At 41.0% G+C, this 14,281-nt stretch overlaps 1 protein-coding gene across 4 annotated transcripts in view; it reads left to right on the forward strand.

Moving 5' to 3' along the window:
* Positions 1-14,281, forward strand: part of AGPAT3 (1-acylglycerol-3-phosphate O-acyltransferase 3) — a 91,311-nt gene that overhangs the window by 41,500 nt on the left and 35,530 nt on the right. For 2 of the 4 annotated variants that reach the window (XM_030476805.2, XM_030476806.1), the window contains one exon: positions 949-1,069. The exons of the other annotated variants lie outside the window; for them this stretch is intronic. The gene's annotated coding sequence lies outside the window, so the exon portion shown is untranslated. The remainder of the gene's footprint in view (positions 1-948; positions 1,070-14,281) is intronic. 4 annotated transcript variants of the gene reach the window in all.

Below are 14,281 nucleotides of genomic sequence, written 5' to 3' on the forward strand. Positions count from 1 at the left end.
AGACCTTACATCCTGGTTAAAATAAGTTGTAAATGAAATGATTTGTGTGAGAAGAGCATTTTTTTTGTTCTTACAGCTTTAAATTTTACTAAAGGTAGTGGCAGGTTAACGAAATGCTTTATATTAGCTTTTGCGATACATGTGACTTGTTGGGCAGATGTTTAAAGACTATTTTTCTTCAGGTTTTTTATTTTAAAGGAAAACCAGGTTTGCAGTCTGGTAAGTCTGAGTTTCTTTGGGGGTTTTCTTTTTTTGAAGTTTGGTTTGTAGATTTCATGGCATAAGGCTTGTGAAATTGGATAACACGCTTTAAACAAGCCATCTCTGAGTAAAGCACATCTCTAATTACTGACACTAAATTATGTGGAGATAGAGCTTGTGTCTGATCTCCAGTTCAGCAATCTAAAATTAAATAATGATTAACTTAATTGCTTCAGGATCATTAAAAAACGCTCTTAATACAAGGATTAAGTGTGTGTGTTGAGAGTGAATAATTGCTTCTGCTTCATTTTCAATAATTTATATCGAGACAAGGTTTGTAGGTAAAAGAAATACCTTTTGTTATGCTGATTAGTAAAGCTAGGAAAAGTAGGCTAGTTCTTGAGTATGCGAGTCCTTTCTCTGTTCCGAATAGAAGCTGCAATTTTAGTGGTAAATACAAGTTGAGAACACTTGCTTTTAATTTCATAGGTATGTGCCAGTTAGATCCTCTGAAAACGATAGTGGTTGGTACCTGTGGACCAGAGTGTACTATTAGTACATGGGAAAAGCAATTAAATAGGGTTTTTTTTCCCTGAAGAAAAGATAGAGGTGAGTAATTCTAATAACAAGAGTTTCAGTTAATAATTTTGACCTGGGTTAGCAGCTGCATGTTGTTTGCATTGTGTTTTGCTTCTAAACAAAATACTTATACCGTCATTCATTGAAGAATGTCTTTTTTGCTTATAGGCAAATGAGAAAGGAAATCTCTTGAAACATAAACAGTGGTACTTCCCTGGAGGGAGGAGATGGGGATTCTCCTGTTGCTCTGAGTGTTGCCAGGTGCCAGAAGTGGTCCCCAGTGGTGGTGGTAAGAAAGAAATCTTCCCCCACGTTTCTGTATGTGCGTTTTGTCTGTAGCAATAAGCTGCTTTTAGAAAAAAATGGGGGTGCAGATCCTGTTCTTAGAGCTTATGAATTGCTGGGAGAGGCGTCAAAAGTCTCCCACTCTGAGAATTTTAATTTAGGGACGAAACGAGCACTTCAGCTTGTTGCTTCCTCTAGTGTTTGCTCCTGCTCTCTCATGTATGCTGTATCTGTTGGTAATCATTGCAGCAAAGATTTAACCACAAAAAAACCTCCAGACGACTCTAGAAATACTTAGCTATTGCCTCCGCCCTTGAATGTAGAGGAGAACTGTGGCCTTTCAGTACTTTGAGGACCTCCTTTAAAGAAATCTCTTGAATGCTGACTCTGGGATCATCTTAGGCTGTCTATATCTCAAACACCCTTAAATTTTGTCCAGCAACCAGGCATGGAAACATTAAGCTACAGGAGCAAAATTCCTTCTTTTTGCCCTTTTTTGTAGTCTGTCCTACAGTGACAGCAAAAGTGGAAATCTGATGAGACCCCATCAACACAGCATTAGGATAGGGTTTTTCTAGGACAAGATCTTAAATACCCAGAGTGGTTAGTGTCAGATGTAGATATTTTAATGATGATCTCTGATACCGTGCCCCTTCATGGGCTATTAGTAGCTTTTTTTAATAGGAAAGTCATTTGATCTTGGTGATTTTCCAAAGACCCAGAGTTTTGATTCATATTCAATAACATTTCAAGGTCTATTATAGGGCAAGTAGTTTCCCAAGAAATTTTCATTTCTATGAAATATTTCTCAAAGCTCTGATTCACAGGGCAGTACAGCCACCATCCATGATCAGGGCATGTATTCTGACCCCATGCAAAGTTGCACCCCTTTTGAAGATGCACATTTTCCTGCTACAGAGGAAGTTAAAACATTTATCCCAGATAATAATATCAGGTGGGCAAATAAGCACTCTGTGAGCCCCAAATATTCTTGGATCAAATAGGGGCCTCCTTCTGGGTCTCCCTCAACCCCCAGAATTAGTTATTGCAGCGGAATCTGGTTAATGCTGACCAACTGCAGCTTTAGTGGGTAGAGGGAGAATCAGTAGGCTGATTGATGAACGTAGCCTTGTTACAGTGTCATGGTGATCAGCTGCTTTCAAAACCAGTTCTGCAAAATGCTTGTGCCTGGGCTCATTGCCACTGGTGTGAGAGCAATGCCCCAGAAATACACAAAAGCCTGTTTTTATGTGTTTGCTGGTTTGTGGCATATTTTTCAGTTTACACTCCTGCAATTTTTGCCTTTTTTTTTGCATGTAAGGCCTGAAAAGCCATCAATGGGAGTGTTACTGAGAAGCTAAGATATGCTTGGGGGGCAGGTTTTTATGAATTATGTACAGTTCTTGAATTTTTAAGCTCTGCTTCTGTTTGGAGAAGAGAGAACTTGGGCTTCTCAGATCCAGCCCTGCAGGCTGCCAAGGCCAGTGCCTGTGCTCCTTGTGTGGTGTGTGCCTGGGTGCCTTATTTCAGATTGCTAGAACTGCGAGGAGGAATAATCTGGATATTAAATATTCTAAATGTGAAGCAAATGGCCATGCTGGAAGCTGCATGGGTTGAATAATTCCATGACTAATTCGTTCAGCCTTTACCTTCTTGATTGCTCAGATAAATCCTGAGATAAGTATTAATATCGATTACAGAAATTGTATAAAGAGAGAGCTTTTCAGTGTCCCAGCACATGCTTCTTTTTGTGGAACAAATCGCCGCTTGACGAACCAAAGCACAACTGGTACCAACAGGCACACAGGGAAGGAGGTGAGGGGCTAAGTTACAGGAAGGCCAAGTTATGATAATATTTGCCATAGGCGCATCCCTTCCTGTTGGGGTTTACACATAGGCAGAGGCCCTGTGTGTATCATCTGCTGCTCTTGTCCTCATTGTGTGTCTTCGTGAGTGGATTTCTCTTTCTCAGACTTGCCAGTGCTACAATTTGTAACAATTTTTATGAAGATTTGGTTTTCATGTAAACTTAGTTGGGGGCCACAGAGATAAAAAAAATGATCCCTAAAAAAAATGATCCCTAAAAAACCAAACCAACCAAACAACAACAACAAAAAAACCCAACACCCCAAGAAAAAAACAACAATCTTTGCAAAGCACTTGTGGACATAAAGATGCAGCAAGCAGGACCAGAAAGCAGCTCACAAAAGCAGTCGTAGCACCCACAATTTCAATAGTTTTCTATAGTTCAAGCAAGGAGAAATGTGAAGTACATTGGAAAATGAGTTACATTCTGCTTTCATATTTAACTTACCAATATGGAGGCTATGGTAACAGGCTGTTTCAAAGCCCGTAACACAGAAGTCTCTTCTCTGGCAGACTGGTGTTCTGAAAAGCTGCTACCAGAGATTCAATCCCTGACATTAGTCTGGTGTGGTATAGTCTTTAATCAGAGTCAGTTTTGCACAACATGCAGAAGTAATGTTCTCTCCCATTTTATTGTGTTTTGTTTTGTTTTTTTTCAATAGATAGCATGCTGAGTTGGGAGACTGTGAAAATCAGAAAGGACTAGTTGTCCTTGGTAGTCTAGGAATGCTCAAGAAGGTCTGGGTGTGTTAAGTGCGTTATAGCACAGAGCACTCTTTTGCAGAGCTGAAAGTATTGCTCTAAACTCTTTCAGGATGGGGCAAATACTGTGTGCATGTCCTTCACTTGAGTATGTCTCCTCTAGCTACTGAGTCTGTGTATAAGAGGCAGGCACCAGAAGGCCAGCTCCTTGTTGCAATATTTATTTGGAAGAACCAAGCATGACATCTGTGTTTCGTGAAGCACTCGGTTCTCTCGATCTCTGAAAGCACTCAGGCTGCTCCACACTAAGTTTTACTCCCAAGAAAGCTTAGGGAAAGAGCAGCCTTGTTGGACAGTGCTGGCTATGCTTCTGTCCAGGAGCCAGTGCTGTTCAGACCTGCCAGGGTGGTCTCTGCTCTGGGCCAGCAAAGGCATCACTTCTAGCTTGGGGAACCAGCTGGTGAAAATCAAAGACCAAGGACCTATAAACTGGATATCCTAGTTTATTTTGAGAAGAAAAAATTATCCAAATTAAAAGCTTCTTTATAAGAAGCTATAATCATAGAATGGTTTGGGCTGGAATGGACCTAAAGATCATCTAGTTCCAACCCCCCTGCCATGGGCAGGGACACCGTCCACTAGATCAGGTTGCTCAAAGCCCCATCCAGCCTGAGGCATCCACAACTTTTCTGGGCAACCTGTTCCAGTGTCTCACCACCCTCATAGTGAAGAACTTCTTCCTAATATCTAATCTAAATCTACCCTCTTTCAATTTAAAACCATTCCCCTCTTGTCCTGTCACTACCTAGACGTCCCTCTCCAGCTTTCCTGTAGGCCCCCTTTAGCACTGGAAGCTGCTCTAAGGTCCCCTGGAGCCTTCTCTTCTCCAGGCTGAACAACCCCAATCCTCTCAGATCTTACTCTTTTCTAATTGTTTTGAAAATGTCAGTGGTGCTATGGAGCAATTGTTTTCACATTATTTTTAAAGTTGTGAAGGCCATGCATTCAGGACCTTTGGTGGTATTTTTCAAAGCAGTGGGAAGTACAGATGGGAATATGAATGCTGTCGCAGTGAGTGTTTTGGGACAGTATGATTGTGCCTTACCAGCAAGGCCAGTTTTGTATCAAGGGTTCATTTGCCTAATCTCTGTGCCTGTGACTCCCTTGTGCCCCAGAAGGAAAACATCTTCATTGTTTATGACTGTGGGCCAGTGTGGTGTCCCAGTGCTGGGACATTCGATAACATAAACTTACAGCCCAGTTGTGGGTGCTGCTGTGTTAAGGCTGATTGTCCCTCTGTGACTACTACTACCAGTTTCTCATCTTTACGAGGTTAACTTCCCTAATGTCTAGCAGAATTATCTATTTGCTGAAAATTATAAACATGTTAAAAAACCCAACCAATCATAAATCCCCAAACAACCCCCAAACCACTACCAACCCCTCCAAAACAACAGTTTAGCTTAAGATGTATCTTGTTTCTACAGACCTGGGATGAGTAATAACTGTAAAAGCAGTTATACAAGCAAACCTCAGGGTAACACTGACCTTAAGCGTAAATTAAGAGTGAGCCCTTAGCAGTGCCTGGGAGTAGGGACTTGTGAGCAGTCAGTCAAACCAGACATAGGATAAGCTCTCAGTTGCCTGAAAGTAGGGAACTTAGTTACAGAAAAATACTTCTTATTAATGGAGTGAAGTTTCAATTATTACAGGTGTTTCCAAAATCTGGTTTATTATAAGAAAGGTAAAAGGAATTTAAATAGAATGAATCAAATGAAGTAATTCGTGTTAATGGGCTTGAAAGTGAACACCACAAAGCACAGACTGCAGACTGAAGCAGCAGTTATACATTGCTGAGTAAATAGCACGAAGGTTCTTGTTATATATCTTGATTGGAGAAATACTGATTCTTTTAGATTAGTCCTGGCAATTAGACCAGTCTCCTTGTTTGTTTATTTTAAACAAAGCTAGCCTGGTTTGCTAGACTCATTGTCTAGAAATGTGTCCTATATTAACACATCGTGTCGAAATGCAGGCACTTTTTAATATCCTTGAATATCTGATTTTTTTGGCATACAATTGCAGATGAGCTAAGGGTAATTCCGGCAGATAAAAATGAATCATAACAGCATAAATTCTGCTTCTCAAACCAATACTCTGCCTGACTGAGGAGCTTGTGAAGAACAGTGCCAAGCTAGCAACGGTGACATCCAGAATTGGAGTATAGCACACAGGCTTTTTTCAACATGAAGCTTTGGTACAATAAACACCTCTGTTTACTAATTAGCTTCTAATTTTTCAAATGATGGGGAGCAGTTTTTGACTTGGCAGTCAAACTGTTCTGAAATGCTGCAAGCTCCAAGAGAAATGGGTGCTCACTTTTATACTAGTAATTTCACATTTCACATATCTTTCAGTACTTTATAACTGTGCCAGGTAACCAAAAACATCCTTCCTGTGATCTGACAGAAGTGGAAATGATACAGTGGAATGTACAGAGATGTAGAAATTTCCATGCAGTCAGCTGGGAAATGTCCTGTGGTCAGATTAGTGTCAGTACTGTGGTACTTGTAGGACTGAGAAAGTACTCGTAGCATCAGAACTTTTTAATGTCCTTTTTTCTAGTTCAGTCAAAGTTAGCTTACATGAGACAATGATAAAAAGAGCAGAGAGCATCTGTGAAAACTCCTACGCTTTTGCCATTGGTCGTGGAGCAGCCCTCATGCAAAATAGCTGTCCGAATTTTGCTGGTGCAAGGCAGGCACACGTTTCCAGTGGGGTAGTCATTTGAAGGATCCCTGCCGCCTTCAGTAAAAGGATATTTAGGTCACCTCCCTCTCAAACACTTTGTTAAAAGGCTAGTGTCCAGAAGAAGCTGAACAAGTGAAACTGAATCACGACAATGCTAGCCGGTTCTGGATTTCTAATCTTTGCTGGCAGCATCTTTCAGAGACCAAAGACTATGTGTTAACCATGGAAGGGTCCCCTGCTCTGCAGAATTTATAATGGTTTGAATTAACTCTATGTGCTACAAGAGGCCTATTTAGCAGTAAAATGCCAAGCTACCAGGAGATGGAAGATCTTAAGGAACGGGGAGAGCTGTAGATGTTTCTTTTCACTTTTTCCTCTCACGTGGATTTTAAGGTAGGTGGGCTGTTTGCAGTGTGGCTGCTGTTCAATTTCCCAGCTGAATGGCCAACAACAGCCTGAATATTAACCAAGTTCAGACTTCCCACTTCTGCATTAATTTTTTTGGATGAAAAAGCGTTCTGGTTGTAATTCATAAAGATTTCACCATGTCTATAAGTACACATTCCTGTGCCTGCAGTTCAGCTTTATGTTCAAAATGTGGTCTTCAAGTTTGAGTAAGGGAGAACATTTTTTTTTTCTTTTCATGCTGGTTTGTTTGTGGTGTATTTTGGGTTGGTGGTGGGGTTTTTTTTGGGTTGGTTGGTTTGGGGGTTTTTGTGGTGGTGTTGGGGAGAGTGTGTGTGTTACATGCCATTTATACTGGAAAGGTTGTGTGGCATGTAGCTGCTTCCAGTACTGGTATTCAGACCAGGAGGGGCTGGTGGTGTGATCTTGTCTAATGAAGCAGAGCAAAAAACTTTGTCCAGGATGTATTTGTTTTTGCTATCAGTCTGCTTGGTAGTCTGCTCTTATTTTTTTAGAAAGATACCTGCTTTTGTGTACACGCAGAAAGAGATCTGACCACAAGGATAATTATGAATTCAGTCTGTTAACAGCCTTGTGAAATATTAGTCAGTGGAATAATCCGAAAGAAGTATAGCCATCGTGTTCAGGTATAAACATGCTACTGATGGCAGCAGAGGTGAAGGAGAGAGGATACAAGTTGGATCCCATACAAGGAAGAAAGGGGATGATGTGGGCCCCTGCCCAGGTACAGCTCTACCTTTCTCACTTTCTTACCCTTTGGGTTGGGAATAGCAGACTGCACACAGCACTATGTGAAGCAGCATTGCACCAAACATCCTCCTCCTCCCCTGCAGGATCAAGCTCCCTGGTATAATTCAGACTGCCAGTTCAGCTTACATGAGCTGACTGAGGAACTGTTTGGGTTGTGTACCTGTTGGTTTTCCAAACCACATTTTTCACCTATTATTCCTTCCCAATTGCAAAACAGTGGGGTTTTATTGTAAGCTGCCTCAGTGACAGTCCATCACCCAGCATAACACCTGCTGCTTTTGGTTTTAGTATTTTTACACCTCTCCCTGTCTCCCCTGTGTTGGAGATCTTCCACATCCAGATACTTCAGAACAGTGGCTTCCACCTTTCCTCGCCCTTCATGTGCCCCCCCCCCCCCCTTCTGTGTCAAACCCCAGAAAACGTGGCGGTGGAAGCGTAGACTTCCTATACAGAAATGTCTAGAGGAGGCATCCTTGTCCATGTGACAAATATCAGTCTGGTGACAGTAGGCTGATTGGTCTTTCTCACTTGTCACAGATCTGTCAAGAAATATGGGGACCATAAAGTTACAATTGTGTGACATATACTCTGCTTTTCGGCTGTCTTCTAGAGCATTCTTTCTCCTCGCTGGTAAGCTGTGAGCAGTTAGCAGCTTGGAGGTGCACTTGTAAGGTGAAGTAATGCAAATGCTCTTCTGGGAAATTTCTGGATTTAGTGTAGCAGAGGGCTGTCTCTCCTCAGTTTTGCAGCTGTGATTCTTACAGCATGTGGATTGCTTTGGTGTCATCTGGACCCTTTGCTTTACTGTGTTAATTATTTACTTATTTAATAATCATGATAATAAAAAATAATTGTATTTCTTTAAGCTTTTCCATCCTAGCAATGCAGATTGCAGTAGCAAACACTGGAACAGAAGCATGAGGCATAAGTGAACAAAAGCCAGTATGCTGAGTCTTGTGTCTGACTCTTAGCTTTGCTCTCAGGAGAGGGTAGGTAAGGGGGGAGGTGGTGGATTTGCTAATGGCCAGCCCCAAGAGCCTGCCTGCTCTTGACATTTCACTTGCACTGGTGATCATGTATTATTGTGGATGCAATCGTAGAATAAATCATATTGCTTCTCTTTTGTAGAAGCTAGTATTTTATACCTAAAATTTAAAGCAGCTCAGCACTTCTTGAAAGACAGACTTCCAGCTTCTTCCCAATTAGTATGCAGTACTTCAAAGAAAAGCTTTGAACTTGGATAGGGGCTTGTAGGCCCACATACGGTGTTTGCTGAAACTTCATGTAGCAGTAGTGAGAAGCTTCTCCTTGTTCAGCCACAGCACATTTGCACGTTGACAGATATCTCGTGGTTGGCTCTCTGTTTCTTATGTTTGAGGGTGGTGGTTTTTTTTTTTTTGCATAATTTTCCATCCAGAAAGCAAAGTGTATCATTCGTCTTATAACACTTATCTCAGATGATTGCAGATGAGACGACTTTTGTTTATCCTTTATTTTGCATCTCCGTTTTAACAAGTAAGGAAACTGTGCCACAAAGCAATTTCCAGATTGACACAATCTCTCTAGAAGGAGATGGGTCCCTAGGTTTCACAGCTTGGTGCGCAGATGCACTTACACTCCTGAAATTTCTCTTGTAGTTTATTTTTGTCTGAATACAAAGGATGAATTCCCACTTGCCTCAAAAATTCAACCACTTGGAGTGAAGAGGAGCATTTTGCATAGTCTTAGGGATGAGTAGACACTACTGAGGTTTTTCTTGATCATCAGAGACTAAGATTGGCAACATCATATAATTACATAACATTGATCTATTTTATACAATACAAGAGGCCTATTACTCAAATCATTTTGTACTAATAGGACTTCTGTTAGATAACTCCTTTTCTGTTTGTTATATAAGGGCTGGTATTACAGAGTCACTGTTTGAATGCCAGCACTATAATTTTAGAATTGCTTTTATAATAGAAAAACCAAGTAAGCCTTGCTCCAAATATAAGCAACTATTGCAATATCCTTCGCCCCTCCCCTCCCCCCCGAATGAGGCCTCTTGATAACTGCTACTTTGGGTTTGTTTCTTATTTATAAAATTCTAAGGCTGTCCTGTGCTCAGTCATATTCCATTATATGCATTTTCTGTAATGAAAAAGTATTGATCAGCAATCTTGGAAACTGGTGATTGAGCTTCACCTACAAAAACATTGCTAGTGCTACTTTACAGACTCTGCGTGCCTGGAACCCTCCTGTCACTTTGAACTATGTGTGTGTTCCTCTTGGGTTTTAGGTATTTGTTTTAATAAAATTTAATATAATTTTATTTCTGCAATTGAGAAAGAAAACGGTTTGAGCAGTCTAAAGGGAGATTGGGGAACACAGTCAATAAAGATTCCTTTGGAGCCCACAGAAACTGATTATTCCCAAGCCAGGAGTTTAGTTGCAAGCTATCTCCTTCACTGACAAAGATGTAGATAGTAGTAAGACTTTTATCTGTGCAGTCACTTGAGAAATGTGGTTGAGCTATAGGTGAGGTTGGAAAAGGTTTTACAAGAGACCTGGACTTTGCACAGGATTTAAGAGGGCAGGAGCACCTACAGACAGTGCTTAGAGACCACCCAAAATTTTCCTTTAATTCATGAATGCTGTGATGCTGCTGTCCTGGTAGAGAAATCGATTTCCACTGGACCGTATTCACCATATTTTCTGGAGTATGTCATATTTATCTGGTGTGTGCTTTTAAACTCAGAGGCAGCAGCTAATATTCTTTTTCCACCCAGCTCTGCTGAACTTGATACCAGATAAAATCTCCTATTTGGCTGTGATTTTTTTAAATTCACAGCCTTTTTTTTTTTTTTTTTTTTTTGGCCAAATAATTCCAGGTATTGTATGTCTCTCTTACTGTAAAAACTTTCCATTTGTTGTATCTTAATTGATTTTGTACTCTTCTCTCTATATTGAAATCTCCTAAAATCTCTCTAACTCCACTTACAAGGCAGCCAAGGGTTTAAGAGGAGCTAACAGCGTGTTGTAGCTTTCTGTAGTGCTGCTGCTAGAGTTTGGTTAGAAATGGGAACATCAGGGAGCTACAACTACTACTTTAATCTTTCTTTAGCATTTAAGGTAGATTTTGTTTGGATTTTGTTTCTTTTTGTTTCTTGTAGAGGCTTAACTCAGGTGAGGATTAGTTACGCCAGTGAAAACTGTGTCTGCACTAAGGGCTGTGTTGGTGCAGTGATAGCTGAATAGGAATCACGCTCTTGGGTCCAACTGTTATGTCCTTGCGCGGACATGGCCTCAAGTCTCTTTATCTGCACTGTCCAGATTGTGGTGCAGAACAGCCAGACAGGCCCTATAGCCTTAATGGCAGCAGTGGCACTGTGTTGCTGCCACCTGGGCAGGGTGTAGCTGCTACCATCTTTTTTCTTCCGTCTCTAGGCTCTGGTATCTCCTTTTTGTTAACCAAGCTGCTGGAGTGTGCCTGCTGTGGCTCAGGCCTCCCAGAAGCCCTGAATTTGGAGCAGGGAGAAGAAAGAGAAAATACTGTTCTTTTAGTTGGGTAGAGGTCTCCTCTGAGACCTGCAGAGAAAGGGAAAGGGCAGTGGAGTCCCAAGTCCCCCTCCAAGCAAAGCACCCAGGAGGCTGCTCCCCTGCTGGCTGCAGAGTGCCTTTCTTTAGTTGGTGCAGTTCAAAGATGTCCCTTTGTCGTGACACAAAGGTGAGTGATCCTTCTGCCCTGCAAGGACGGTACTGTGGATGCAGACCAAATTCTTTCTTTTCTGTGATGTTCTCGCAAGCCTGGTGTTCACTCTTCATGGAGAAAAGACAGGCTTTGGTGTGGGGGGGGAGGTTTCTTTGTGTTAAAATCTAGATTTTGTTCAAATCTTTTTGTCAGCTCTTAATAAGAAGTGTCAAGCGACAGTGCTAAGCATACATACCTCACCATGCGAGCGAATCCAGTTGATTGTAGCCTGGTAATTTGCTGTAAGAAGATTATTGGATTAGAGCAAAAGCTTGGTTTGTCAGCAACACCACCTGACAGTAATATTTATTGAGGAGTATTACCTATTTTAAATATTAGTCCACTTATGCCTCAGTCATGCCTTTGTTCTTGAGGTAAGAGGGGCTTTTTTAGTAGGTTGTTCTATGAAGCCACGTAACGGAGAGGACACCCAGCTTTTTTTTCTCTGCTGCTGAGCAGGCTGTTTTAGTAGCTACAGTGCTTCCAGATTTACCTCAATGTACTTTTGTCATCATAATCCCTCCTACATGTCAAGACTGATTTGTGTTCCTAGGCAAGATTCACATCGTCCATTTTTGCTGTTCCACTTCTCCTCCTCCTTTTTTTTGTTTTATTAAGCAATAACAAATTGGGAAGATGTTGGTAAGCCAGTCGGCTATATGCTTGCTAGCCGGAATCTGTGCTACACTTATCGCCTTGGCTTTAGCCTATTACTTGTATTGGTAAGTTGGATTTTGTGCTGCGACTGCAGTGGTGGCTTGTTCTTTAAAATGCTTTCTTGGAGTGGGCTTAGAGAGTGGTGGTCCTTTTGAAGTGCTCTAGAAGGCTGATGTAATGTGTGATACCTTCCCTCATTTGTGCTGGTACCCTCTTTATTTGTCATGGTGCTTGGTTTTGCCATTGTTTGAGGGTTTTATGTTTTTATTTAGCTGAGAACGTTGCTGTGTGCATTGCTAAGGATGCAACAGCACACATTGGGTAAGATGGCGATTTTGTCTTCCCAGTTTGTTCTAAGAGCCTTTTTAAACTTCTTTTGCGCTTATATGGTGTTCTTGCTTAGCTTTCGCATGTCTGTTTCTCTGGGCATGCAACTTGGAAATTAGGCTGCAACAGGCTCACAATGCATTAGGGTGTTTGTGGGGCAACCTGTGTCTTTAGTACTTCAAAATAAATGTTTCAGGCAGGTGCAAATGAAGGACTGCCATAGCTTTTCCCACCAACAGGAGCTCAGCAGGTTGCTTCCCCTTAAGGGTGAGCAGGGGCTCGGGAAGGTGGTGGCATTGAGCAGCGGGTGTATTTACCATGTTTGAGGAGCGTGCGGTGATGGGCCTTTGTGGGTTTGGGGAAGGTAAGAGCAGTGCAGGGCTGCCCTAGATTTCTGGGCTGGGTCTGTTTCTATGCGCCTCTATGTATGTCCAAGACTTTCAGTCAAAAGAAATCTCAGAACTTCTGAGAGCTGCATCTGGAGCAAATAGCAACTTATAGAAATCTGAGTGCAATCTGGTGACTAGTTTTAATGAAAGAATTACATGTCACTTCAACTGTAAAAAGAAAAGCCTGCTGGAGTTTTAATTAGTATGCTTACAATTGGAAACCTTTCCATGGGGCATGATGTTGCTGAGCACAAGTCTCCAGCATAACATGTGGGTTTTCTTGCTTGTTTTGTAAGGCAGTGAAGAGACAAATAAATGAAAATCTGTGGGGTGATCTTGGCTTTGTTTTTACACAGCCAGTGATGCCTTTGCTATTTACAAGCGTACAATCCTCTGTGTGTGTGTGCAGACATTTCTAATATTAATTAGTTTATTTCCATTTAAGCTTAACAGCAAATCTCTGCAGATATGTAGGCTTTCAGCTATATAATGTGACAGCTCAAATTAAAATGTGGGTGATTAGTAGCCTCTTTAGCCCTCAAAATGTTCAAGAAAACAGGATGTATATAAGTGACTTCACAACTTTAATGTTAAAATACAGGAAAAGTAGAGATTAAGGATGTTAGTGCTGCCCTGCTAAATGTTTGGGGTTTTTTGTTTTGTTTTGGTTTTTTACTGAAGAAAGTACATGTGGTAGGTATATATATGTGAACAGAGTATAGTTTTTAATTAATTCTGCATGTCTTGGCTCAATATTGGCATGTAGTATATGCATCTCATATCTGATATATTATGCTTTTGTATTGTTACAAATATAAATTTGTGTGCATGTTATGCATAGGCATAGTGCGTACATGTCTTGTAAATCTTACCCCCACCCCCATTTTTTTCACTCTTCAAATTCTTGACTTGAATCCAGGTCAGATCTGGTTTGTAGGAGAGATTACAACTCTGCACACAGCAGGAATTAACTGGTATTAGGTCAGATCCTCTTCTTCAACAACCTCAGGGTTCAGGGAGAAAATTAATGACATCATCTATTTGTCTGTGAACAGAAAGCTCATTCAGACCTCTCCGATTAGATATGGATGAGACCTAATGCAAGTTCCTTAGAGTGCTTTTTTGGCTTTGTTGGTTTGGATATTTTTAACTCTTTAATTTGATGCTTGAAGAAAGCTGATTTTGGTAAGTATTTTAGTTTATTAATTTTTTAACATAAGTCTGATCTGTAAGAAGTAACTAGAAAGACTGTTTTTTAAATTATTATTTATTTTTTCTTCATCTTAAATGTGTTAGTTTGCAATTCCCTTAGCATATCCTCAGGCAGAGCTAGGGTGTTAAGATCAGAGATCACCAGTACAGCAGGGAATCAGTTTTGCATATTGAGAGATTAACCCATTTTTTCTGTAATTCCATCTGTGATCTTTGGCTTCTCCTGGATTGGATCACCCTTATTAGCTTGCTGGACAGGATGTATTTTGGTCACCTTCTGGGGTAAATTTAGTTTGTGCTCTCTTAGGAATTTGTCTTTGTTCCTCTGGGTTTTATGTGACACCTATATGCAGGCCTGGGGCTGGCTCCCTTGCTGTGCGTCTGATGCAAGAACACCAACAAC

The sequence above is a fragment of the Strigops habroptila genome, chromosome 2 (assembly GCF_004027225.2).
Source record: "Strigops habroptila isolate Jane chromosome 2, bStrHab1.2.pri, whole genome shotgun sequence".
Classification (NCBI taxonomy): Eukaryota; Metazoa; Chordata; class Aves; order Psittaciformes; family Psittacidae; genus Strigops; species Strigops habroptila.